This window comes from Urocitellus parryii, unplaced genomic scaffold (genome assembly GCF_045843805.1).
Source record: "Urocitellus parryii isolate mUroPar1 unplaced genomic scaffold, mUroPar1.hap1 Scaffold_71, whole genome shotgun sequence".
Classification (NCBI taxonomy): domain Eukaryota; kingdom Metazoa; phylum Chordata; class Mammalia; order Rodentia; family Sciuridae; genus Urocitellus; species Urocitellus parryii.
In genome coordinates, this window is record NW_027554142.1 from 1,030,761 (window position 1) to 1,055,750 (window position 24,990).

The following is a 24,990-nucleotide window of genomic DNA, read 5'->3' on the forward strand; positions in this document are numbered from 1 at the left end:
TTCACGTGGATTATGAACTCCCCCTTTTACCCCGTATACAAATTGCTGTATCACATCAGTTTCCCTTCCATTGATTGACATATTGCCTTTCTAGTGTCTGATGTATTCTGATGTCTGTCCTATTCTCTACTATCCCCCCTCCCCTCCCCTCCCCTCCCCTCCCCTTTTCTCTCTCTATCCCTTCTACTGTAAATCATTTCTTCCATTTGTATTATCTTGTCTTACCCCTCCTTTCCTCTTGTATGACATTTTGTATATCCCTGAGGATTGCCTTCCATTTCCATGCAATTTCCCTTCTCACTCCCTTTCCCTCCCACCTCTCATCCCTGTTTAATGTAAATCTTCTTCTCAAGCTCTTCGTCCCTACCCTGTCCTTGTTTACTCCCCTTATATCAAAGGAGTCATTTGCTATTTGTTTTTTAAAGATTGACTAGCTTCACTTAGCATAATCTGCTCTAATGCCATCCATTTCCCTCCAAATTCTATGATTTTGTCATTTTTTAATGCAGAATAATACTCCATAGTATATAAATGCCACATTTTTTTTATCCATTCATCTATTGAAGGGCATCTAGGCTGGTTCCACAGTCTTGCTATCGTGAATTGAGCTGCTATGAACATCGATGTAGCAGTGTCCCTGTAGCATGCTCTTGTTAGGGCTTTAGGGAATAGACCGAGAAGGGGAATAGCTGGGTCGAATGGTGGTTCCATTCCCAGCTTTCCGAGAAATCTCCATACTGCTTTCCAAATTGGCTGCACCAATTTGCAGTCCCACCAGCAATGAACAAGAGTGCCCTTTTCCCCACATCCTCTCCAGCACTTATTGTTGTTTGACTTCCTAATGGCTGCCAGTCTTACTGGAGTGAGATGGTATCTTAGGGTAGTTTTGATTTGCATTTCTCTGACTGCTAGCGATGGTGAGCATTTTTTCATGTACGTGTTGATTGATTGTATGTCCTCCTCTGAGAAGTGTCTGTTCAGGTCCTTGGCCCATTTATTGATTGGGTTATTTGTTATCTTATTGTCTAATTTTTTGAGTTCTTTGTATATTCTGGTTATTAGGGCTCTATCTGAAGTGTGTGGAGTAAAGATTTGTTCCCAGGATGTAGGCTCCCTGTTTATCTCTCTTATTGTTTCTTTTGCTGAGAAAAAACTTTTTAGTTTGAGTAAGTCCCATTTGTTGATTCTATTTGTTAACTCTAGCGCTATGGGTGTCCTATTGAGGAATTTGGAGCCCGATCCCACAGCGTGTAGATCATAACCAACTTTTTCTTCTATCAGATGCCATGTCTCTGATTTAATATCAAGCTCCTTGATCCATTTTGAGTTAACTTTTGTGCACGGCGAGAGATAGGGATTCAGATTCATTTTGGTGCAAATGGATTTCCAGTTTTCCCAGCACCATTTGTTGAAGATGCTATCCTTCCTCCATTGCATGCTTTTAGCCCCTTTATCAAATATAAGATAGTTGTAGTTTTGTGGATTGGTTACTGTGTCCTCTATTCTGTACCATTGGTCCACCCGCCTGTTTTGGTACCAGTACCATGCTGTTTTTGTTACTATTGCTCTGTAGTATAGTTTGAAGTCTGGTATCACTATACCACCTGATTCACACTTCCTGCTTAGTATTGTTTTTGCTATTCTGGGTCTTTTATTATTCCATATGAATTTCATGATTCTTTTATCGATTTCTATAAGATATGCTGTTGGGATTTTGATTGGCATTGCATTGAACTTATATAGGACTTTTGGTAATATCGCCATTTTGATGATGTTAGTTCTGCCTATCCATGAGCAGGGTATATTTTTCCATCTTCTAAGGTCTTCTTCTATGTCTTTCTTTAGGGTTCTGTAATTTTCATTGTATAAAACTTTCACCACTTTTGTTAGGTTGATTCCCAAGTATTTTATTTTTTTGGGGGATATTGTGAATGGAGTAGTTGTCCTCATTTCCGTTTCAGAGGATTTGTCGCTCATATACAGGAATGCCTTTGATTTATGCGTGTTGATCTTATATCCTGCCACTTTGCTGAATTCATTTATTAGCTCTAATAGCTTCTTTGTGGACCCTTTTGGGTCTGCTAGGTATAGAATCATATCATCTGCAAATAGTGATAATTTAAGTTCTTCTTTTCCTATTTTTATGCCTTTAATTTATTTCGTCTGCCTAATTGCTCTGGCCAGTGTTTCGAGGACTATGTTGAACAGAAGTGGCGAGAGAGGGCATCCCTGTCTTGTACCAGATCTTAGAGGGAATGCTTTCAATTTTTCTCCATTCAGAATGATGCTGGCCTGTGGCTTATCATAGATTGCTTTTACAATGTTGAGGTATGATCCAGTTATCCCTAATTTTTCTAGAGTTTTCAACATAAAGGGATGCTGTACTTTGTCGAAAGCTTTTTCTGCATCTATCGAGATGATCATATGGTTCTTGTTTTTAAGTCTATTGATGTGGTGGATAACATTTATTGATTTCCGTATATTGAACCAACCTTGCATACCAGGGATGAATCCTACTTGATCATGGTGTATAATTTTTTTGATATGTATTTGAATCCGATTCGCCAGAATTTTATTGAGGATTTTTGCATCAAGGTTCATTAGAGATATTGGTCTGTAGTTTTCTTTCTTTGAAGTGTCTTTGTCTGGTTTCGGAATCAGGGTGATGTTGGCCTCGTAGAATGAATTTGGAAGTTCTCCCTCTTTTTCTATTTCCTGAAATAGCTTGAAAAGTATTGGTGTTAGTTCCTCTTTAAAGGTTTTGTAAAACTCTGCTGTATACCCATCCAGTCCTGGGCTTTTCTTAGTTGGTAGTCTTTTGATGGTTTCTTCTATTTCCTCTATTGTTATTGGTCTGTTTAGGTTGTCTATATCCTCCTGGCTCAGTCTGGGCAGATCATAAGACTCAAGGAATTTATCTATGCCTTCACTATCTTCTATTTTATTGGAGTATAAGGATTCAAAGTACTTTCTTATTATCTTCTGTATTTCTGAAGTGTCTGTTGTGATATTGCCTTTTTCATCCCGTATGCTAGTAATTTGGGTTCTCTCTCTTCTTCTCTTCGTTAGCATGGCTAAGGGTCTGTCAATTTTATTTATTTTTTCAAAGAACCAGCTTTTAGTTTTGTCAATTTTTTCAATTGTTTCTTTTGTTTCAATTTCATTAATTTCAGCTCTGATTTTAATTATTTCTTGCCTTCTACTTCTTTTGCTGTTGTTTTGCTCTTCTTTTTCTAGGATTTTGAGATGAAGTATGAGATCATTTATTTGTTGGTTTTTTCTTTTTTTGAGGAATGAACTCCAAGCAATGAATTTTCCTCTTAGAACTGCTTTCAATGTGTCCCATAGATTCCGATATGTTGTGTCTGTGTTTTCATTTAACTCTAGGAATTTTTTAATTTCCTCCTTGATGTCTTCTAAAACCCATTGATCACTCAGCAACCTATTGTTCATTCTCCAGGTGATGCTTGATTTTTCCTTTCTTCTTTTATCATTGATTTTCAGTTTCATTCCATTATGATCAGACAAGATGCATGGTATTATCTCTACCTCTTTGTATTGTCTAAGAGTTGCCCTGTGACATAGTATATGGTCTATTTTTGAGAATGTTCCATGTGCTGCTGAGAAAAAAGTGTAGCAACTTGATGTTGGGTGGTATAGTCTATATATGTCAATTAAGTCTAGGTTGTTAATTGTGTTATTGAGTTCTATAGTTTCCTTATTTAACTTTTGTTTGGAAGATCTGTCCAGTGGTGAGAGAGGTGTGTTGAAGTCTCCCATGATTATTGTATGGTGGTCTATTAGACTCTTGAACTTGAGAAGAGTTTGCTTGATAAACACGGCTGCACCATTATTTGGGGCATATATATTTATGATTGTTATGTCTTGTTGGTGTATGGTTCCCTTGAGCAGTATGAAGTGTCCTTCTTTATCCCTTTTGATTAGCTTTGGCTTGAAATCTATTTTATTAGATATGAGTATGGACACTCCTGCTTGTTTCCGTGGTCCATATGAGTGATATGATTTTTCCCAACCTTTCACCTTCAGTCTATGTACATCTTTTCCTATCAAATGCGTCTCCTGTAGACAGCATATTGTTGGGTCTTGTTTTGTGATCCATTCTACTAGCCTGTGTCTCTTAATTGGTGAGTTTAAGCCATTAACATTTAGGGTTATTATTGAGATATGGTTTGTTCTTCTATCCATATTTGTTTATTGATGTTACTATACCTGATTTGTTATCCTCTTTGACTACTTTCCCCCCTTTACTGTCCTACCTCCCATTGTTGGTTATCAATGTTATTTTCCATTTCCTCTTCCTGTAATGTTTTGCCAAGGATTTTTTGAAGAGATGGTTTTCTAGCTGCGAATTCTTTTAACTTTTGTTTACCGTGGAAGGTTTTCATTTCATCTTCTAATCTGAAGCTTAATTTCGCCGGATACACGATTCTTGGTTGGAATCCATTTTCTTTAAGCGTTTGAAATATGTTATTCCAGGATCTTCTAGCTTTTAGAGTCTGTGTTGAGAGATCAGCTGTTATCCTGATTGGTTTACCCCTAAATGTAATCTGCTTCCTTTCCCTTGTAGCTTTTAAAATTCTCTCCTTATTCTGTATGTTGGACATCTTCATTATAATGTGTCTAGGTGTGGATCTCTTATGATTTTGCACATTCGGCGTCCTGTAGGCTTCTAGGATTTGGGATTCTGTCTCATTCTTCAAGTCTGGGAAGTTTTCTTGTATTATTTCACTGAATAGATTGCTTAATCCTTTGGTTTGGAGCTCTGTGCCTTCCTGTATCCCAATGACTCTTAAGTTTGGTCTTTTGATATTATCCCATAGTTCTTGAATGTTCTGCTCATGGTTTCTTAGTAGACTTGCTGAGCTATCTATGTTCTTTTAAAGTTGAAATATTCTGTCTTCATTGTCTGATGTTCTATCTTCTAAGTGATCAACTCTGCTGGTAGTATTCTCAATTGAGTTTTTAAGTTGGTTTATTGATTCCTGCATCTCTAGTATTTCTATTTGTTTGTTTTTTATTACCTCTATCTCCCTGTGGAATTGATCTTTTATTTCTTGGATTTGTTTGTCAATATGATCTTTCATTGTCTGATTTTGCTGTCTCATGTCTTCCTTGAGACTCCAGATCATCTGAAGCATGTATGTCCTGAGCTCTCTATCTGACATTCCATCTGTTGCAGCTATTACCTCTTCTAAAGTTGAGTTGACCTGCATTGCCTGTGGTCCTTTCTTTCCTTGTCGTTTCATACTGCTGGTGTTTCTTTCTGCTTGGTGAAATTGTTGTGTCTTTGATATTTTCCCCCTCTATTTAATTATATTGCTCTTGTATAGTTGAAAAGTCACCCTTTCAGGGCAGGTAGTGGCTGTGATCCTCCTCCAATTAGTGTGATACTGGGGAGGAGAGATATTAGAAGGGGAGGGAAGAAGTCACTAAAGAGAATGAGTGTAGGCAGGTAGAATTCAAGGAAGGTGGAATAGGAAAATTGAAAGAAGTGAGAAGACAAAAGAAAAAAAAGTGAAAAGAAAGAAAGAAGAAACGAAAAAAATAAAAATTTAAAACCAACAAAAAAAAAGAAAAAAAGAAAAAATTTTATAATGATAGTAAAAAAAATGGAAATTAAAGTTTAAAAAATAATAGTAATACTAATAAAATAAAAAGAATTTAAAAAAATTGAAACCATTAATAGGAACGTTAAAGAACAACAACTACATCAACAACAAAAAGTGAAAATAAAATAAAAAAAATACTAATAATAATCATTAAAAAAATAATAATAATAAATGCAGTCATATAGCTCGATTAACTTCTCATCCAGTTGGTAGAGCTATGCCCACTGGGCCAGGCTTTTCTTCTTGATAGGTGGGAACCAATCACTGTGCCTCAGCTCTTCTTCCCAGACTGTGTGGGTCTCTAATCCTGAGTACCTAGGGCCTTCTCTTGTGGTTCCTCAAGCCAGGCCCTGCTCACCTGTGACACTCACCACAATACTGACTACATGCCAGGTCTGCTGCTCCTGGGAGCCCTGTTTTCATGGGTGCCTGGGCACACCCTTTCTGTTTGCCTCCCTCAGACCCTAAGTTTGTAGGGCTTGGGGCTGAGGGCCCCCAGCGAATTTGTTTGCCCTCAGGTAGCAGCAACTCCCCTGATAGCTGGTGCAAGGGACCTGTTGTCAGCACTGGTGATAGCAATAGCTGGGAGTCCTGTGCCGCTAGTCCTGCGTCACTCCTGATTCCCTGGGTCTGGCTGTGGTGTTCAGTTGGCTTTTACCTCTTTGAGTTCAGGCGGGCCGACTAGTTATTTCAGTGGGATCATTAGTGTTGAGTCCATGAAGCAGGCGAACCTGAGCTAGAATGCAGCCAATTCGGGCTCGGTGTGTTCTGAGAAGGCTAGACCGTTCGCCCGGGGTCCACTTCAGCTCAACCGTGCCTAGTGGTCCTGAGCGAACAGTATTTTGACAGTTTCCTTCTCCCTATGCCCGTGCAGCTGAAGGGGTTAGAGACTTGATCTCTCCGCGTCCGCCGCCATGTTGGATCATTTAGATTTTAAATTGTCACTCATCTTATCAGCTGTTCCATTTTACTCGGTTAAGAGTCTGTTCTAAGGTGCTCCACGGAAAGCGGTGGCGGCAGCGGCTGTGGCTGCAGCGGCGGCAAAGCTGTGGCCTTCGGGACCCCTGTGGAGGGGGTGCGGGCTGGGGGAGGGGAGGCAGCGCCTCGGGGCCCTTGCGGGCTGGGTACTGGGCACGCGAGAGAGCGGGTGGGGTGGGGGAAAGAGATTGAGATCTAGATTTAGGGAGTGAGAGTGGGAGGAGAGATGGCGGGGGAGAAGCGAATCGGAGAGGCGGAGAGGGGAGTGAGAAGGGGCCCAGGGAGTCCAGCAGCTCGGGGGCTGCAGCCTTACTGCTCGTGCTGAAGTCGTGGCGGATTCACTCCATCTAGGCCCTTTTCTTGACACGGTGCTGAATCCTTGTCGACAGATGTCCTTTGATGATCTTTACTTCTTCTTTTAAGAAGCAGCAACATACGCTGCGGCGGCGGTGGCGCGGAGCACAGAGCGGCTCACTCATTCCCAGCCGCCATCTTCGGTCATCTCTCAGATATTTAATTTTTGAGGCTATTGTGAATGGAATCGTTTACATAATTTCTTTTTCAGTGGATTCATCGATGATATATAGGAATGCATTTGATTTTGGGGTGTTGATTTTGTATCCTGATACTTTGCTGAATTCATTTATTAGTTCTAGAAGTTTTCTGGTGGAATTTTTTGGGTATTATAACTGTCATCAGCAAATAGTGATAGTTTGAATTCTTCTTTTCCTTGTGTGTCCATTTAATTTCTTTTGCTTACCTGATTTCTCTGGCTACAATTTCAATGATTATGTTGAATAAGAGTTGTGAAAGAGGGCAACCCTGACTAGTTCCAGTTTTTAGAGGAATGCTTCCAATTTTTCTCCATTAATAGTGATGCTGGCATTGGGCTTAGTGTAGACAGCTTTTACAATGTTGAAGTATGATCCTAGTACTCCTAGTTTTTCTATTGTTTTGAACATGAAATGATTCTATATTTTTCAGCATCTATAGAGAAAATTTTATGATTCTTGTCTTTAAGTCTATTGATGTGATGTATTAGATTTATTTATTTCCATATGTTGAACCAAACTTTCATCCCTGGGATGAACCACACGTGGTCATGGTGCACTGTATTTTAGTGTGTTTTTTGTATACAATTTGTCAGGAATTTATTGAGAATTTTTGTGTCTATGATCATCAGGGGTATTGGTCTTAAGTTTTTTCCTTGATGTGTCTTTGTCTGCAATTGGTGTCAGAGTGATAACAGCCTCATAGAATGAGTTCAGAAGGGTTCCCTCCTTTTCTATTTCATAGAATATTTTGAGGAATATTGGTATTAGTTCTTCTTGCATTGTCTGGTGGAACTCAGCTGAGAATCTATCTGATTTTGGGCTTTTCTTTGTTGATAGGCTTTTGATGGCATCTTCTATTTCCTTGCCTAAAATTGATCTATTTAAGGGCTGAGGTTGTGGCTCAGTGGTACAGTGCTCAACTGCACGTGTGAGGCACTGGGTTTGATGCTTAGCATCACATAAGTAAATAAATAAAATAAAGGCACTGTGTCCACCTACAAAAAAAATCTTAAAACTTGATATATTTTAATTGTATATGTCCACCTGATTCAGTTATGTTTGTAGAAATCATGGTTTGTAGAAATTTGTTGATGCTTGAATCAAATGTATGAAATATGATATGACAAGAGCTTTGTAATGTTTTGAACAACTAATAATAAAAAAATTTAGAAAACAAAAAAAAAGATTTTCTCTTCTATTTGAAACTAATATATATATAAATATATAAAACATTGAATTATATTACATTGAATGATTTCCAAATATTAAGCCATGTTGTGTATCTGGAATAAGTCTCACTTGATCAGGATGGAGAACTCTATAATTTCCATTTTGCTATTGCCTCTTTAATATCAAGGTAATGTTACTCTCATGAGTTTGGAAATGCCCTGGGTACGCTGGGGAGCTCACCCTGACACCCATGTTAGAGAGGCCGCTGCCCTGGAGGGGGGACTGCCCCTCTGCCCTGGGTGCACTGGGGAGCTCCCCCCAACACTCAGGTTAGAGGGGCCTCCCCCTTGGAGGAGGCAGTGCCCCTCTGCACTGGATGTATTGGAGTGCTTCCCCGACACCGAGGTTGGAGGTGCCTCACCCCTGGAGGAGGGAGTGACATCTATCCTGGGTACAGAGAGGGGATCTCCCCACCACACACATTCAGGTTAGAGGGCCCTTGCCCTTGGAGGGGGGAGTGTCCACTCCCCTGGGTGTGGAGGGGTGAGATCCCCCGGACACCAAGGTTAGAGGGGCCTCACCCCTGGAGGGGGGAGAGCCCTGTCCCCTGGGTGCAGAGGGGGGTGAGCTACCCCCCCAACACCCAGGTTAGAGGGGCCTTCCCCTTGGAGTTGGGACAGCCCTCTCCAGTGGGTGCAGAGGGGGAGCTCGCCCCCCCACACCCAGGCTAGTGAGGCATTCCCTCCGGAGGCAGGAATGCCCTCTAATTGGGTGTGGAGGTGGAGCTCCCACTCCCAGGACACCCAGGTCAGAGGGGCCTCCCTCCTGGAAGGGGGAGTGTCCTCTCCCCTAGGTGCAGGGTGGGTGGTGGGAGCTACTCCCCACCTGGACACCCAGCTTGGAGGGGTCTCCCCCACAGGGGTGAGTGCCCTCTCCCCTGGGTGTGGAGGAGGGGAGCTCACCCCCCACACCCAGGTTAGAGGGGCCTCGCATCTGGAGGGGGGAGTGCCCTCTCCACTGGGTGCGGAGGGGGTGCTCCCCCACACACCCAGGTTAGACGGGCCTCCCCCCTTGAGTCTGGAGAGCCCTCTTTCCTAGGTGTGGAGGGGAGTTTCCCCCCCAAACCGAGGTTAGAGGGGCCTCCCCCCAGGAGGGAATGCCCTCTCTCCTGGGTGCTGAGGTGGAGCTCCCACCCCCCTCACACCCAGGTCGGAGGGGGCTCCCCCCTGAGGGTGGAGTGCCCTCTCCCCTAGGTGCGGAGTGGGAACGGGAGCTCCGACACCCAGCTTCCAGGGGCCTCCCCCAGGAGGGTTAAGGTTAGGGTTAGAGTGGGGAGTGCCCCTCTGCCGTGGGTGCACAAGGGAGCTCCCCCGGACACTCAGGTTAGAGGCACCTCCCCCCTGGAGGGGGAGTGCCCCTGTGCCCTGGGTGCGCTGGGGAACTCCCCGACACCCAGGTTAGAGGGGCCTCTCCACTGGAGGTGGGTGTGCCCCTCACCCTGGGTATGCTGGAGAGCTCTTCCTGACACCCAGGTTAGAGAGGCCGCATCCCTGGAGGGAGCAGTGCTCTCTATGCTGGGTGCGCTGGGGAGCTCCCCTGGACACCCAGGTTAGAGGGGCCTAGCCCCTGGAGGGGGGAGTGCCCTCTATACTGGGTGCAGAGGGGGGGATCTGCCCCCCCACACACACACCCAGGTTAGATGGGCCATGCCCCTGGATGGGGAGGAGTGCCCTCTCCCCTGGGTATGGAGCGGGGGGAACTCCCCTCCAATACCCAGGTTAGAGGGGCCTTCCCCTGGAGTCGGGAGAGCCTTCTCCCCTGGGTGCGGAGGGGGAGCTCCCCCACACACCCAGGTTAGTGGGGCATCCTTCCCAGAGGGGGGAATGCCCTCTACCTGCGTGCTGAGGAGCTCCCACCCCCGCGACACCCAGGACAGAGGGGCCTCCTCCACAGACTGGGGAGTGCCCTCTCCCCTAGGTGAGGGGTGAGGGGCGGGAGCTCCTCCCCACACCCCAACACCCAGGATGGAGAGGCCTCCCCCCCAGGGGGTAGTGCCCTCTCCCCTCGGTGCGGAGGGGGGAGCTCCTCACCACACACCCAGGTTAGTGGGACATCCGCCCTAGAGGGGGAGTGCCCTCTCCCCTAGGTGCGGGGTGAGGGGCGGGAGCTTCCCCACCCTGACACCCAGGTTGGTGGCGCCTCTCCTGAGGAGGGGTGAGTGCCCTCTGTCCTGGGTGCCGGGTGGGGGGCTCACCTCCCCACTCTGACATCCAGTTTCCAGGGGCCTCCCCCAGGAGGGTTAGGGTTAGGGTTAAAGGGGGGAGTGCCCCTCTGCCCTGGGTGCACTGGGGAGCTCCCCCGGACCCCCAGCTTAGAGGGGCCTCCCCCCTGGAGAACGGAGTGCCCCTCTGCTCTGGGTGAGCTGGGGAGCTACCCCTGACAGCCAGGTTAGAGGGGCCTCCCTCCTGGACGGTTGAGTGCCCTCTCCCCTGGGTGCGGAGGGGGCGAGCTCCCCCACCACACCCAGGTTAGAAGGGTCGCCCCCCTGGAAGGGGGAGTACCCTCTCCCCTGGGTGCAGTGCCAGGGAGTTCCCCCCACACACACACCCAGGTTAGAGGGGCCTCCCCCCTGGAGTGGAGAGTGCCCTCTCCCCTGGGTGCAGGGGTGAGCTCCCTCCACAAACCCAGTTAAGAGGGGTCTCTCCCGTGGAGGGGGTAGTGCCCTCTCCCCTGGGTGTGGAGGGGAGAGCTTCCCCTCCTGACACCCAGGTTAGAGGGGCCTCCCCTGTGGAGGGGTAGTGCCCTCTCCGCTGGGTGCGGGGAGGATGAGGAGGATGCTCCCCTCACCCCAAAATCCAGGTCTCAGGGGCCTCCCACCTGGAAGTGGGAGTGCCCTCTCCCTTGGGTGTAGGGTGGGGGGTGGAGCTCCCCAGGTCTGAGGGGCCTTCCCCCGGGAGGTGGTAGTGCCCTCTCCCTTGATTGCGGGGATGGTGGAGCTCCCCCCACCCCAACACCCAGGTCCGAGGGGCCTCCCTCCGGAGGGGGTGTGCCCTCTCCCCTGGGTGCGAGGGGTGGTGGAGTTTTCGCAGCCTCCCCGACACCCAAGTCCCAAGGGCCTCCCCTGGAGGGGAGAGTGCCCTCTCCCCTGGGTGCAGGGGGGAGCTCCCCCCTTCACCCAGACAGCCAGATCCAAGGGCGCTGCAGAGGAAATAGGGCCTGGAAGGCAGTCAACCAAGATGGGCCGTCCTCTCAGGTACTGTGCTGTCCCTCGGCCTGAGGATGGCAGGCTGGGCGTGGCAGCAGCAAGTGTCAGGGGAGCCATAGTAGCCACAGTACAAAAGAGGCTGCAGGGCGCTCAGAGCCTTCCTGGCCCATGTTCCTCACCTCCTGCAGGAGGGACAGGAAGGTGCTGGGTTGCTGCTGGTTGGAGCCTGCGAGGCCCACCTGGCTTTCCCTTGTTCCTCCTGCAGGCAGATCTTCAGGCTGAGGCTCTTTGCTGGGAAGTGGCACCCTTCATGCTTGGTAGCAGGAGTCAGGGCACTCAGGCTGGGCAGGTGGGACGGGCCCAGAGCTGAGAGGGAGGCCCTCCTCAGCCTTCTTCTGAAGTCCTGAGGCAGACTCTGGGGCAGATCTAGAGCTCCTCCCCATGGTTGGCAGTGGCCCCTGAGGGGACCTCTACAGGTGAGGCTTTTGGCCCTATGTGGGCTGGGGAGTCCATGGATGTGAGGTATTCACTCTGCTGGACAGACACAGGTTCCAGAGGGAAGGAAACTTTTCTTTCCCCTGTATTTTCTAAAGATGTGTTTGTTGAAATACAATTGTCCTGTAATAGACTTCACATATTTAGGAGTGTGCAGTTTGGTAAATTTGATATATGTATATACCCATGACTTATTTTGCCACAATCATAGTGAACCCCTCTCTTATTATCCCAAACATTTCTCTAGCCCTTTCCTAATGCCTTGCTAAGCCCCCACTCCCCAGCCACCCGCCCCAAAGCAACCACTGGTCTCTTCTCAGTTGCCACACATTATTTTGTATTTTCTAGTGCTTTACCTAAATGAAAGCCTACAGCATGCATACATTGTGTGTAACTTCTGTAACTTCGCATGATAATTATGATATTTTTCCAAGTTGGCCAGCACCACACTCCACATGGTGGAGGTGGGAGCTGTGCTGATGGCTGGGGTTCCTGGAGGGGCCACAGTCTTCTGTCCCAAGGTAGTGAGAACCTGTGTGGTCCCCCTCCACCATCATTTGCACCTGTGGTTTCCCAGGTGTTTTTCAGAGCCCTGATAGCCTCATTCTTGGTGGCAGGTGTTTTAATAAGGTGCCCTGCATTGCAGTCCCCCCAGTCCAAAGCTACATCATGATTTTGTAGCTGGAAAAGCCCAGGATCAACCAGAGTGGAGTCCACTGCTTTGCCTGAACTGCTTCTAAATTTCAGAGCTCTTAGGGGTTTTCCTGTTCCCTGAGCTTGGAATCATCAGCACAATCACATGAGAAGTGTAGTTCCTGGGGGATGAGTCTGAAGACCCCAGGGTAACAGCTGCTCTGCATGGGGAGGCCTCCTTACCTTCCTGGACACTCCTTACTGCGGCTGATGTACCCACCTTCTTTCCCTCTGAGGTTTTGGGAGATCCTGTTTCTGAGAGGGCTTCTTCCTTGCCTGGTGTCATCATGCTCTTTGGAAACCAATTCAGGGTCTTTCCACCTTTCCCTGACTGATCTGAGGGTCTGAGCTATGTCTTTTGGCTCACTCCATAGGAGGACAGTGTTCCTGCTGTTGTTGCCCAGAATTTGTGCAGTGCTACCATTTGTTTGTTTGCTTTGTTTATTTCACACTGGAATCAAACCCAGGGCTGTGTGTGTGCTAAGGACATGCTCTACCACTGAGCCACACCCTCAGCAGCCCCCAATTCTTGAATTTGACTCTCCCTTACCTCTCTTGCTTGTCCTGAAAATGGGTTTCTGAGCTTGAGCCTGAGTTGGGTGTCCATTAGCTATGACCAGCTTCATTGGGCTCCACAGGCTCCCTGCTATCTGAGACGGTTGCATATTGAGGAGTGAGAGGAACCAAACCCAGAGCAGGAGAGCCTGGAGGTGGACACAGCCCACCTGTAGCAGAAGTTCATTGAAGTGAACCCCTCTGACCTGGGCACGGTTTTCACAGGTGAGAGGCCAGAGCCAGCTGGAGGCCACATGGCTCCCAATATCTTCAAACTTGTGGAGAGACAGCATTGTTGCACAGTGTCCTCCTTCTGAACAAGAAGATGACATGTGGCACTAACATACAAAGGACTAGCATATGCCCCTAAAACGCCAACCATGCTATTTTTTCCTCAATTGGAAAACCACATGCATTTGTCCTGCTGGCTCAGCAACCCAGTTGCCTACCTTTAGCCACTGGGGCCCTGGCTCTGGCCCCACCCAGCTTCCTAACTTGAGCCACCTGGTATGTTCTTAACCCTGCAGGTGTGGCACCATGGCCAGCTACCAAAAGGTTTTGTAACTCCTGTGCTACTGGAACTGGCATACCTGGTAGTTCATTGACCATCTGGTAGTTCAACTGACCTGGTAGTTCATTCTCATCTGCTCTGAGGTAAATGGCTGCTACCCTCAGCAATGAACTTAAGGAGGAGGTGTGTACAGGGCTGCTACCCAAAAGAGCCAGCTGTGGTGGTGACAGAGGGCCCAGTCTCTTGGCCCTGATGTTTGTAGACACACTTTAGCACACTCGCCTTCTTCAGCCTGGCCTGATGTGGATAGACCTGTGCAGTCTGTACTGGCAGGTTGGGCTGCTGCTCCATTCCACCATCTGCTGCATTCTGAGTGAGAGCCTGAGGAACCATGGAGGGAGGTGATAGAGAGCAAGTGTCAGGGAATACCACAGGAAGGGACAAGGTTGTTGCTGAAGTTTTCACACATGAGACACAAGGACGCTCTTCTATAAAGAACAGCAGCTGGTTAACAAAGGGATCCTTGTAGTGGTGTCAGGTCACTGAATCTGTTGGTAGTGAAGTTGGGTCCTTGGACTGATGAAGGGACCCACTGCACACAGGGCTAACACTGTCCTAGCTGGCAGTGGTCACTGTCAGACCATAGCAGGGAGAGGACCACCCTGCTCTGAAGCCTTCATCAGCATCTTCTGTGGCTTTGTAGTTGCTCAAGGGATCCATGGTCTAGGGAATTGGATCCAGGGTGTTATTAGCAACTGACCATCTTTACCATAAAAGGAAATAAAAGATTTTGAATTGTGTCATCTTTCCAGTTTCTAGGTTTGGGGGTAAAGCAGGAGAAATTTGTACACCATCTACTTCCCAAGTGACTAGGACCTGAGGTTGCTTTGCCACACTGCTGTCATGGATGGATTATTTGATAAAGTTAACTATAAAGGATTTATTAGAAAAGTGCTGTTTCTTGGACATGGAACAACATCTGATTTACAGTGGTTTCTAAGTGCTTACAAGTTTTTTTTTTGTTTTGTTTTGTTTTTGTTTCCTTTTTTTCTGGTCACTAACTCTTCCTCCCTGCCATGTCCTGCCAGCTCAGGGGATGCAGCAATTCAGGCTCCTACCATCCAGTGAGTTGCCCACATCTTGCACCTCCAGAAATGTTGCAGTGACTAGACTAGCTGACAAAGAGTAAAAATTGGTAATCATTTTTTTCTTTTTCTTTTTGAAGGTCTTTATTTATTTTTCCAAACTAGTGCTTTTACAAGTGGTAGAATGGGGTTAATATGTAGATGATCAACTGACTTTTTAATGCTTTGTAAATACATTGTATTTCTCTGTGTCCTTTGTGCTAATGTACTCAGGACTAGGATGCCAAGTGTAGTGACTCTGCTTCTGTTACCTCTCCCTCGGGAAACTAGGAGGGGAGGCCTACTCACTCTGGTCTAGGCATGAGGCTATGCAGGATTTGGTGTGCTGTTTGGGACCAGAGTAGTGGTTTGTGTTTGAAGTCTGGAAATGGGTCTTCGTCTTTGGGGTTCTGCACACTTCTAGCATCATGTTTGGGATGGGATCTATGGGGTCCCTGGCTTCTCATGCACTCCTCTCAGGACCAGAAGCTTCCTTTTATGTCACCCAGGCTTTGTGTTTCTGTACTGAGGCTTCATAAATGTACATTTTCCTGCTGGTGAAGTTCTCTGTGGTTCATTGAAACTGAAAGCTGTGGTGCAGATCACTTGACCACTTGGTTTTGGAGATAGCAGTGCTTTCCTGAGGGATCTGCACTCATAATGGAGGAAGGCAGTGTGCTACAATGTTCCAAAACAGTCTGCATCTACCCCACCCCAACCCTTGTGGGTTGCTCCTGCAGAATGCCCCTGCATTGGGGTCAGATCCTCACTCCAGTAGCCACGAGTCTTGCTGCTCTGATCCATGGGAAGTTCAAGGAGAGAAAGAATTTGGGGCTAGAGCAACAAAGAACTTTGTTCTTCATGTACATGTCAGATGCTAGACTGTAAACCTGGGGGTCATCCTGCACACTGCCCCTGTGTCCTCACTGCCAGTCTTAAGGATGGCTGTGCTGTTGTGTGGCTGCCCATCCACATGCAGTCTGTGTAGATGCCGTCTAGACAGTGGTAGAAGCTAACAGAGAGGGATGTCCTCTTATGGTCTGTAGTGCCTTGGTGTTCCTGCTCAGATGCATGTATTGATGCTAGGTGGGAAAGTGTGTACACTACAGTAAAGTTCTGGTTCTAAATTCAGCTGGAGCGATGCCTGTTTATTGCCTTGTTTAAACTTTGTTTTCCTTTTGAGCCAAGAACATAAGACCATAGAAAGGCTTTAATTTCTTTCCACTTGCCTTTCTGTCTTGTGAAAAAAGACAGCAGACTCAATCCACATCAGTGATATTTAACATGCAACATGAAATGATTGAAAACAAATAGAAGCTGTTATCACTGGGCAACAGACCATACACCCAGAAATCACTGAGGTTGTGCAAGGTCTGTAGCCCACGCCTTGAAGCATAATACATAGACATGTGTGTGGTTTTTCATACTGTAAAGGAGGCAGGTGGCCTGATTAAATTCAGCATTTATTTGGGAACAAAAGTGTCATCTCTGGCTACTGCAGATGAGACAGGTGCTCTGGTGGCACAACAGCTATTGAAAATGCAGAGAGCTGGCATCTGGCATTCCTTTTAAGCTGTGCACCTCTCATGCTAAGGGCCAGAGTCTGCTGGCTCTGCTGAGTCTTGGGAGACACCTGAGAGATCAGCAGTGAGCCCAGAAGGTCCTGAATGAACTAAATGTGCATCAGGATTATCAGGAGCTTCTTCACATTTTTTTTGTTTACACTGCTAGAGATCAAACCCAGGGCCTCATGCACACTCAGCACATGCTCTATGACTGAGCTCTGGCCCCATCCCACTGTGGGTTTCTAAAAGCCCAAGTCCTGGATGCTTCACTACAGTGGGCTTCAGAAAGCTGAAAGAGGCACAGGATCCTGCGGTAGGGACAGTTTCTCTTGTGTAGCCCTTTGGGATTACTGAGGCTAAACTTGGACTATCTCAGAGTAAGTGCCCTCAGATAGAAAGACCCCACCTCACGTGGCCCAAGATTATTCCCAGATGGTTCTTCAAAGGTGAGCCCTGGGGGACATCAAGCCCCATCCCTCCCTTAAACCTTCCAGAGCAGGGAGCCTATTCACACATCACCACACAGACCCTCTCTGACCTTTCACCCTGACCAGGAGGAGCTCTGCCAAGCTCATTTTTTATACTACACATAGGGGAGGCAGGCTCCTCTGCAGCTGTAGAGGTTCAGTAAATAGAGTGGTATTATTTTCTTACATGAAGGTGAAAGAGGTGAGGGCATCCTCTACCTGAGAGTCACTTTAGCAGTGAAGAGCAAGCATCTCTGTGGCTATGGGGTGCCCTGGCTTCTTTGGGAGCTTCCCAGGACTTGGTCAATGGAGAACACGCAGGGTGGGCCACACAGGTGGCAGAAGGTGATCTGGGGATTGAGGTGTCCTAAGTGGACAGGAGGCCAAGTAACTGCTAGGTGGAGAGCCTGGGAATAAGGCTTCCCCAAGAGGAAGTGAGTCTTTGCTGGGCAAGATCCACCAGCTGGAAGACCTGGAATGCCCATCCTAAGACAAGAGCAAGGTACAACCTCATGGTGCCCAACGCACCGTGCTTGGACTCAGTGCAGCACCCGTCCTCTGCACTAGGATGCATTTGCATTTATGGTGTTTTGTTCTTTTTGTTATTTTTTACTTGTAGATGGAAAAATACCTTTATTTTAATTTATTTTTATGTGGTGCTGAAGATAAAAACCAGCGCTTCACACGTGCGAGGCAAGCACTCTACTACTGAGCTTACAACCCCAGCCCTGGCTGTTTGGTTCTTTATTATAGTTTTTTTTATACATGTATGACAGTGGAACATATTATAATTCTTATTACACAAATAAAACACAATTTTTCCTATCTCTTGTTTTATACAAAGTATATTTTCACAAATTTGTGTCTTTGTACATCTACTTTGGATAATAATGTCCATCACATTTCCCCATCATCTTGAAACATTTCCTGTCTGTCTAAATAACTAGTGTAAACAAAATGTAATTGTGTTGTTCTTTCCCATGAGGTGTAGTTCAGGTGTAGGCCCCATCTAGGACAACCAAGGGTAGCTGTCCTCAGACAGGTTTGTCAGCCTGTGGCAGCTCAGAGGTGGCCACTATTGCCGGTTGTCTTTGGTCAGGTTGTGTGCCAGCCAGTTCACTTTGGTCTTCCAGCTCTCCCTCAGGGCTTCATTGAACTTCACCCTGAAGTGCTTCAGCCCCTCCTCCTCCGTCTTCCCCAGCGCCAGGGTGTCCTGGGACAGAATCATCACAACTGCATCAACATTCAGGGATCCTGACCCTGCTGCATCTGCAATCCCTTCTGCCTCCCTATACTCCTGCACCCTCGGGTTGTTGAAATTCCTTCCTAAAAGAACTGCAAGCAGAGGGTCAGGCAGCCTCACCTTAGCTGAGAGAAGGGCAGGAGAAGCTTTAGGGAATACACCCCCTCCCACTCTGCCTCTCACTAACTGAAAAGACAGGAATGCAAAGTGTCTTGCAACCTACAAGAGACTTTATCTCATGCATGAAAGATACTGAGGACACATGGTATGACCAAACAAGATCACAGTTCACCTGCAACTGGGCGGGAATAGGCCCAGGAAGTGCAACATTCTGGCCACTTCCCACCATACTGCACTGCTGGGCCTGGGATGGCATGAGGGCCGCCATCTGAGAGGTGAATCTCCTAGGTCCCTGAGCTGTTCGGGCAAGATGCACTCTGACCAGGATGAGCTCTGCCAAGCTCATTTTTTATACTATACATAGGGAAGGCAGGCTCCTCCACAGCTGTAGACATTCAGGCAGGCCTTGTGAAGTTTGTGGTAGACCCTGGCCTCCAGTCTGGTGTGGTCCTGTGCTGGCATACCTTCAAATAGTGGATGTCATTGGAGGAGCTTAGCTCAGGCAGGCCTGCTGCCTGCATCAGAGCAAAGAGTTGGAGGATGAGGAGCCCATGGCGCCGCAGAATGCTGTAGGCCTGTTCACAGTAGCCTCGAAACCTGCAGAGGTGGAGGAAATAGATAAATCCCTGGGTCCTCCCTGCCATCCCCAGCCCCAAACAAGCAGGGGTTCTGCATCCAGCCAGCACCTGCCCCTGAGTGTCTGCCCCTGGCCTGGACCTGCCTACTACACCTCTCATGGACCTCCTGTTTGCACTGCCCAACAGGGTACTCTTGGATTGGGGTGCACCTGCAGAGAAGGCAGCACCCCCAGGGTGGAGGCAGGAGTTAGCCTGAGGGTTATGTCCCCATCCCTGCCCCTGGCTGGACACTGTCCCCTCACTGGGGCCCTGGGCACCCTCACCTTTCAAATTTCTCATTATTACTAGTATTGCCCTGCTGAATCACGTGGACAAAGTCATGGGTGAGGATGAATGGGACTCGCTCACGGTTGATTCCAAACTTGGTCTTGAAATTCCCCAGAATGTGGCCAAAGTCAGTGTGAAATAGCTGAGGGGAGGGAAGGGCAGGGAGAATAGGCTTCACAAAGAGAGGTTCCAGTTAGAGGAAGTCAGCAGGACTTGGGACACTCTTCTGGGAGGTATGGGTAGGTCAGAGAGGCCACTGGGCCAGGGATGTAAGACAAGCTCACTGGGCAGCTGAACACAGTGCCCCTTACCTGCCCATTCTCACGGATCATGATGTTGTCACTGTGCCGGTCACCGATGCCCAGCACATATGTAGCCACACAGTAGCCAGCACAAGAGAGGGTGAAATCCTCAATGGCTCGATCCAGGGCTTCTCTGGGTGGGGAAGATTGAAAACCAGGGCTCCTTATATTTTCCCTCCTCTTGAATCTGGCCTTGTGTTAATCAACAAGGAGGGCATTATTCTGGAGCATAGGTCACCATGCCCAGCTTGAAATTGCCCCCTTCTTCCACACAATACCATTCAGAGAAGCCAAGGTCTATGTATTAGATGAAGAGAGGCTGCATAAAGAGGCACAACTGACAGCCAAGTCCCTAGGTGTGTGACTGGCCCCTTGGTAGAAGCTCTGGGCTCAGGCAATATCACAGATGCTAGCCATAGCACCAGCTATTTCAAACCACAGCAGAACCCACTCAAGCTGTATATTTGTGACTAAACACAGTGGTGGTTTTAACGCCCAAAGAGTTGAGTAGCATAACACAGCCATGAAAAATGGACACCCAGGAACAGTGACCTTCTCTGTCCTACCCCAAATCAGATGTGGGCCAGTGCTCAGCTGAGCCAAGCAGCCATGGAAACTGTCACAGGCCTTCCCTCACCTTTCACTCTATAGAGCCTCTCCCAGGAATAAGAAAGCCTACCCAGGGTTCTTGGACTTGAGCCAGTTGAGCAGGGCATCCTTGTTGAAGGCAGCCATGGCAGCCAGGTTGCTCTGGTTCAGCTGGATGTTGGCAATGGTGTCCGAGTGCTGCACCGCCTCAATGAGGCCCATGCAGTCACCAGTGGGAAGGCAGCCATAGGGGGTCATCCTAGCACATGAGAAGAGGCACAGGCAGACACTATGGTTAAGGACATTCTCTGGGGCTACTGGAACCCCCTGGAAATTGAGGCACCCAACAAAACCACAGGGAATACTGCTAAAATTCCTAAGGATGCCAGATGGGGTGTGGGGCTCTGGGGAAGGTGCCTTAGAGACACAGAACTGGCACCCAAGTTGCAGAGCACACCTTGGCTGGGCTCATGTTTGCTCTGAAGAGAATGAGTCAGTGGGCTTGGAAGAAGGTGGCACTGCTCCCCAAGGGGTAGGAAGCCAGGAAATAGGAGCTGAGCACCAGGAATGGCCTTACCCAAACCCCTCCAGCTCCCCTACCCCTCTTGTAAGAACAGCCGCTCTCACATCCAACAGGGAGGTGTCAGTTTAGACCAGGAACTCCTCCAGGAGCAGGCTCTGAGGCCTGTTACAGACCCAAACAAACAGGTGGTGGATAGAGGCCCCACCTTAGGTCCAGGCCCTCCTGCTTCCACAGGGCGTCCATGAGCTGGATCATCTGCAGAGTCAGCATGTCCTGGCGGAGGTCTGGAAGGGCAGGAGTTTCTAGTGGGTTATACACCCATGCAAGGCTCAGAGTATCTGAGCTCTGTCTTCTCAGGGAACCCCCTGGGGCCCTACCACAGAATAGTATTGGCCTAGGTGAGAAGGCCAAGGCCTCAGCATGTCCCCTGCCCAGCCTGGCTCACCATCCCTGTTCTTAAAGATGATGCCAATGCTGTCACCACTGCCTGCCTCCTCACTGCTGTACATGATCCACAGGGGTTTCATCTTGGAGTCCATGAAGGTGCACCTTTCCACACTGCAGGTAGAGGGCCGTGTTGCCCTGGGCGGTTGGGGGCTTAGGGTGGGGAGGGGGCTTAGGGCCTGGCTCCAGGTGGGGCTAGGCCTGGGGCTCACCAGACTTCTGCCAGCATCGTGCTGGGGTCCAATGGGGACTGCAAGTGTGAAAGGGCTTCTAGATAAGTATCCTGGCGCATGTACAAGTGCATCAGCTCCTTAGTTTGGGGCTTGGTGGTCTTCTGGGAGCTCACCTTCACAAAGTCGCTCAGGGCCTTCAGCTTGCTCAGTGCTTCTGCCTGGTGGGCAGAATGGAGTAGCAGCAGTGCACATGAGCCTGAGCCAGAACCAGGAGTATGACTGTGAAGGGGCCTGGAAGGGGAGCCCGCCTCAGGCACAGGCACTCTGAGCCTCACCTGCTTCATCAGCACCTTCATGTGGTGGGTGCTGCCCCTGAAGTAGGCCTCCATGATGAGGCCAAAACGCAAGGCCACGGACGGCACATGCATCTCAGAGCTGGAGGGAGAAGATGGGGCTGAGAATGGCCAGGAGTGGCACATAGCCCCTCCTCAGCCCAGTAAACATGAGGTCAGCAGGAGACCCTCATCCCCCATGGCTTTTCTAGGTTTCCAAGGAATCAGCAGGGGTGCATCCAGCTACCGAAGATGCCAGAATAGGAAGTGGCCAATCTTTCCATTGGCCAGAGCCCGGTCCAACAAGAATTGGGTCAGTTCGCAGTCCAGGTAGGACTTGTACTTGAGGACCTGCACCAGCTGCAGCAAGCACTGGAGAAGCTTGTCGTCCCTGTAGGGGAGGAAGGCTGGTTGAGTCTGGGGTTCTGAAACTCAGGAAAGAGGTCTCCAGCTGGCAGGTGACTGGAAAGAGGGTGAGGCCAGCCTAAGCTCATCTCCACCCAGCACCCACTTCCAGGTTGCCAGGGCAAGATGTCTTAGTGAGGAACTGGCAGCATGTGGGCCTCAGTGCCCAGCTGGGACTCACGTCAGTTTCTGCAAGGACCTGATGGCAAAGGAGCCCACGTGGCAGTCAGGGAAGCTGAAGTCCAGCAGCTCCAGGGCATTCAGGACAGGAAGCTCGGGCCAGGAGCACAGCAGGTAGAGCATCTGGAGGACGCTTTGCAGTCAGGTGGTGGGGGGCCCACTGCTATCTCTCTACTCCAGCTGTGCCCCTGGTGCCCCTCTCCACCCACCTGGGCCACATCCTCGTGCTTGTTCCACTTGGTCACGAGCAGCAGGTGGGCCAGAGCCTCTGGGAAGTGCTCCTGCACTTCATGCCGCATCTTCCACACCAGGTCCTTCTCATGCTCATACAGCTCTCCCAACCCCCGCTGCTCCAGGATTCCCTGCAGCTGCAGCTTCTAAGGGGCGCAGGCAGACTGAGGCCTCCAGCCCAGCACCTGGCTCCATGCCCCACCAGCACCCCAGCTCACCTCCTCCTTGGTAGTAGGCCCATGCTCCCCGTGACGTCCCAGCTCTAGAATCTGCAACAAGTGTACCTGCTGTGAGCTCCCCAGGCCTGGGCCAGCACTGGCAGGGCTCTAGGCAGGGCGTCTACACCTCAGCACTAGTGCCAACCACTCTTGCTGGTGGGAGCCCTCCTGCATACTGCAGGGCATTCAGTAGCATCTCCAGGCTCAGCCTGCATCAGGCCAGTAGTACCTCTCCCATCGGCTGTGACAGCAAAATGTCATCAGACATCACCAACATCCCCTGGTGGGCCACATAGCTACCGGAACGCCTCAAGTCAGCATGATAACCTAGCCCCCAGAAATGGGCAAAGCCTGGGGTGGCCAGGGACCCCGTCTGAGGAGCTCCAGGAAAGCTCCTGGTTAGCGCTCAGCTTCCAAGAAGGACCTCACTGACCTTCTCCAGGGCAGGGTAGTACATAGGGTGAGGGGCCACCTCGGGCAGGTAGATGACCAGGGTGACAGCACTCTCTGTGTTGGGATTGCTATGCACGGTACCCATGGGGTTCAGCAGGTCTCCTTTCTCATCTGAAGGCAGGGAGAGATGTAGTTGTAGGGGAACCAGTTCTGGATGCCTTACCCTCCAAGAGCCTCTCCCTGCTGGGCCTGGGTCCACCTGGGACAGAGGGCCACATATAGAGGCAGAGCTCCCCAGTCTTGAGCTGGTCCTTGTAGTCAAACAGCATGAGGTTGACCCAGGCGATTGGGCAGTCCTGGAGAAGGATACTACAGATCAGAGTGAGCCTCTTCTTGTTCATATGCAGAATGGAACCAGTCTCCAGGCCAAGCAGGAGAGAAGATCCAGACTGCATGGAAGGTCTCCAAGTTAGACCCAGGAGGAGGGGAAGGACCCGCTATCTCTTTCCTATCAGAGTTTCAGTAATTAAGCCAGAAAGATCCCTTCCTGGCTGCCTGCATCTTCACACCCAGCATCCAGAGGCACTTGAGTAAGCTCACCAGTCCCATAGCTGGCCCAGGACAAGGGGCAAGTCACATCCTGGGTCTAGTGACTTGGGGCCCAGCCACACTCTCCCCAGGCAGCCACTCACTCATCATTTCTGTCCCCCTGAGAACACTGTCCTTCCACCAAGGGAGCTGCCTCCAGGACCCCTAAGGACCGCAGGTCTGGGCTAGATATTTCATGTCAGGCAACTCATGAGCTGTTACTCAGGCAGCACAGGAAGCCAGACTAAGGAGCCAGACTAGGGAAGGCAGAGAGACTGGGGTCCCCAGGCTCTCCCAGGAACCTGTTCTCAGGGTGCCTGCCTGTGGGAGCAGGATGGCAAGAGGCCCCAGTAAGGGGTTTCACTGGGTGTCTGAGGCCTGGGCCTTTCCCAGTCAGCCCAACCCACCTCCTTCTTGGGTTTTTTCTTGCTAGAGTGCACCTTCTTGGCCTTCTCCATCACCACATAGAGTGCAAAGCAGAGCCGGGCCATGCGCGGCAGGTCACAGATGTGGATGTCAAACTCCAGATGCTGCTTCCACATGGGCTCTGAGCACATGCTCACCTCCAAGCTGGACATCGTCTTGCACAGCATCTCATTGCCATGGAAGAGCCCAGCCTGCACCACCAGCTGGGGAAGGGGTACAGGGCATGGATGAGGGAGTAAAGGCCCAACCCCATCTAAAGTTCCAATCCTCTCCTTGAAGGTCCCCATTTACACAGGGGTCCAAATCTTCTTCTTGCATTGAGAGTGGTCCAGCAGTGTGTAGGCTGGCAGCTCAGTGGTACAGGTGTCTTGCGGCATTGGTACCCCAGGATGCGCTGGGGCAAGCCAGTCTCAGTACACTTGACTCTGTGGGTCAACTCAGAACCTCATCAGGGTTCAGAAGTTCCAGGGTCCCTTCTGCTTCTAACAGCTCTGGCTACCTTCATGCTTAGCATCTTCTGAGCCCCATGTGGCTCCAGTCTCCAGTGTACCTGTTTCAGTTCCAACCTGCCAGCCCATCCCCAGAGCAGCTCCCACCCAATCCTCCGTGACTCCTGCAGACACAAACCCTTCCCAGATTGTAAAGTAATGCCAAAAAAAAAGAGACCCAGACAAGACATGCTATGCTCTGTGGACCCAGACAGGCATCACCTCCCAGAAGTGGGACAATAAATCCACCTCTGCAGGTGGTTCTAAGTGCAGAGGAGCCATGAAAGTGCTTTTTGAAGAGACAACAGGGCACTGTCCCCCAAGCCCATGGGGGCTCAGCTTCCAGGGGAACCATGTGCAGCGTCCCCCAGACTCTGGGCACCCCTGGGTTGGTAACCCCTGGAAGCACCTCAGCCCAGCTGCAGCCAGCTTCTATGGTGCCTTACACATCTCTGACTGGGCCTCCTACTTCAATGGGCTGTGT

General features: G+C 49.3%; 1 pseudogene; it reads right to left on the minus strand.

Moving 5' to 3' along the window:
* Positions 1 to 17,920: 17,920 nt before the first annotated feature.
* LOC144252951 (phosphatidylinositol 4,5-bisphosphate 3-kinase catalytic subunit delta isoform-like) overlaps positions 17,921 to 24,990 on the minus strand; it is a 34,081-nt pseudogene continuing 27,011 nt past the window's right edge.